The sequence below is a fragment of the Triticum urartu genome, chromosome 5 (genome assembly GCF_003073215.2).
Source record: "Triticum urartu cultivar G1812 chromosome 5, Tu2.1, whole genome shotgun sequence".
Lineage (NCBI taxonomy): Eukaryota > Viridiplantae > Streptophyta > Magnoliopsida > Poales > Poaceae > Triticum > Triticum urartu.
The window spans coordinates 649,407,111-649,410,011 of record NC_053026.1 but is presented as its reverse complement, the minus strand read 5'-3'; the positions used below and the strand labels follow the sequence as shown (position 1 = coordinate 649,410,011).

The window sequence follows — 2,901 nt, the reverse complement described above, 5'->3', positions numbered from 1 at the left end:
CCGGTCCAGTCTTTGCGTCAGCCGCGGTGCCGCTTCGACTGGGGGGGTGGGGGGTGGGGGTGTTGAGTATATGTGTTATGTGCATATTGTGTATTGGGCCTGCCTCCTAGTTCCTTGTATAGTTAAGGTCCGTGGCCCACCTTTGAACATCATATATACGTGCCTATGAGGCACGAAGAGCAACACATCGTGCAATTCACATATTCTACAATTTGCATATACTATTTTATGGTTAGTCTTTTGTAATATAGTGCCGAAGAATCTCATACAGGAGCATCACATAGGTTTTTATTGCCAGGTATACTCCACCCCATGTTGGCAATACAATCTCTTTTATAATTGAAGATAGAGAAGTGTGAATAAGAAATTCGGTTGTGGTTGATGCATTTATCATCTCGCTTTTCTGGCCGTGGTTTACTACTAAAGTGTAAATATGTACTTGCCTGCCTGAATTTCTGATTATGCTTCTCCTTTCTGCAGTTTCAGAAAGCTTCGATGAGCTTAATTATGTCTGCTATAATGCTATTGCATTCAGATTGAGAATTCTGGTAAAAATGATATTTCGTAGATTTTTCAGTGAGTTACAGGGACTTGTAAGAGGTGATCATTTCTTTTGGCATTGACCTATGCTTGTGCAGTGTTCCGCAAAAGCTTGTGTTCTGTATCGAGCCACCCTAGCCATGCCTCCCCATCGATGGCAGGGTCTAGCGGCTGGTCGGATCCGCACGAGCCGTTGTGGCCCGTAGTCTTCTGCGGCCTGGACTGGCTTGACGTAGGGCGGCAGCTGGCATGCTTGCTTGCTGTTGTGATCGAGATCACGAGAGCGTCATGCTTGGAGCGCTCCTCCACTGAAGTAGCATAAAGGTACACTAATATCAGAGATGAAGTAAGTGAAGTTGGTAAGCACCAATAGATTATCTTTTATCAGAAGTATGGGAGTGCCAGTATGTAGGAAGTTTTTCTTAAAAGCATGAGGACGTACGATGTAGGAAGCAATTCATTTTATGATGCTACTACAGGCTCATGAGTCTCTAACTCTATATGTCATATGACTAACGGCTTAATTATGACAGTGAATTTTCTTTTCAATACTTTTACAAACTCAACTATAACACTAGGACGCCGCTTTTTTCATTTTCCTTCGACAGGCAAAATCTCTCCCCAATGTTAGCCAAACACAAACCGTCCGATTCTTTGCTTAACATTAGCAGACAATGCAAAATAACCAAGCTCGCAACATTCTAAAGCGATCTATTAGCTACTTCAACAGTCAACAGACGGAGAGAAGGAAGCAACATGTGATTTTCTCATACCAATCTATGCCCAAATTTTCTCGCGGCATTTGTGGTCAGCGGTGAGGATGAGCACCCACCCCTGCGCCTTGTTGTCGGCCTCCACGTTCGCCTGAGACAGTGCCTTGCGTTGGGTTGCCCATGGTCATGCCGAGCTCGAGCACCTCCTCGGGCACATCGACCACCTGATTCAAAGAAGGGGCGGGGAAGAGCAGGGGCGTGCGAGTTCCAGCGCCTCCGTGTCCCCCTCTGACGACGCCTAGCGTTGTGTCGCCCGCGAGTATGCCGAGCTCGAGGGCCTCCTCGGCCACTTCGGTGACCGGATTCTACGAGAATGCGACGAAGTGCAAGGGCTAGGAACCGCGTGCCGGCGGTGGGGGTGAAAGGGGAGGGGAGGCCTAAGGAGGTGGAGAGGGAGCTGGCGACCAAAGGAGAATGGGCAATGGTGGGGAGAAATGTGAGGGGCGGCTGGGAGGTAGTGTCGGGTGAGGGGGGCTAACAGAGAGTGATGGCGTCGACGTAATCGAGTGGACTAGAACTACTTATTTGAGGGAGTTTCTGATTATCCTTCTCTCATCTAAAAAAAATTATTAGCCTGATCTCCTTGACGTGAGACATTTGAGCTGGGTCACCTTTTCTAAGTCATGCGTGAGTCCAACGCAAGCGTGCACAAGGATATACCACTCACTAGGTTTTAAAGAAAAAAACTATTAGAAAGTGACCAGAGAGATTGTGAGGGGCTAACTGAGATTGAGTGTGTGGTGTTGTCCAATCCAATTTTTTTAGATTCGCAAACAAATAAGGATTTTAAAAAACAAACCAATCCAATTTTTTTAGGTAAATTATCTGTGACGCTTGACCGACTTAGATATCGACCGGTCGCGCTCGCATGTCATGCTTGTCACATTCATCACGTAGGACATGGGGTCCACGTGCACTGCTTCCTCTCGTATCTTCTAGAAGCGATGAGATCTGCTACACGGGCATGATCCACCATTCCCCACCTACGCTTCGCCGACTTTTGCCACCATGGGGCAGCAAGCTGGCACCATCACGACATTGCGTCTCCTTTCCTTCTCCAGCCAGCCTGGCTTGCCCTCTCCTCCCCGGCATGCCACCGGCATGCTCAACGTTGTGCATCTAAAACGAAGTCCTCCTCCCTCGACGCGGGTCTATGCGGGAGTTGATCTAGAAAATCCTGCTGTTATATGTAAAAAAACAGGTGACATGAAATAAACAAGAACTATGTAGTTCACAAAGTCCAATTTGAAATGTGTAATATGAGATTCTAATATAATGGCTAGCCTCTAACACTCCTTGAACATGCACTGAAAACTAATGTTTTCTTCTTGATTTCTAAACTGGTGGAAACCCCTATTTACAAAAATATTTTCATAGAATATGTAGTGATTCTTTTGTGAGACTGATAGTATATTGCTTCTTATGCTTGATGGTTAATTTCTTGGCATCCTTTTTATCCCCTTATTATTCTGAGTGGTCATATTTATGTTTACTACACCTTATTTGGGTTACGACAAGAAGAACCTGGATCACTATATTATTTATTTCCCTTATGCAGAATAACTCCGGGTGCTTGATTCGGTCCCTG

At 45.9% G+C, this 2,901-nt stretch overlaps 1 long non-coding RNA gene across 1 annotated transcript; it reads right to left on the bottom strand.

Moving 5' to 3' along the window:
* Window positions 1-549: 549 nt before the first annotated feature.
* On the bottom strand, window positions 550-1,800 carry LOC125506475. The gene is made up of 2 exons (XR_007282669.1): window positions 1,314-1,800; window positions 550-848 (listed from the first exon to the last, which is right to left on the bottom strand). It is a non-coding gene; the product is annotated as an uncharacterized LOC125506475 (long non-coding RNA).
* Window positions 1,801-2,901: the final 1,101 nt, after the last annotated feature.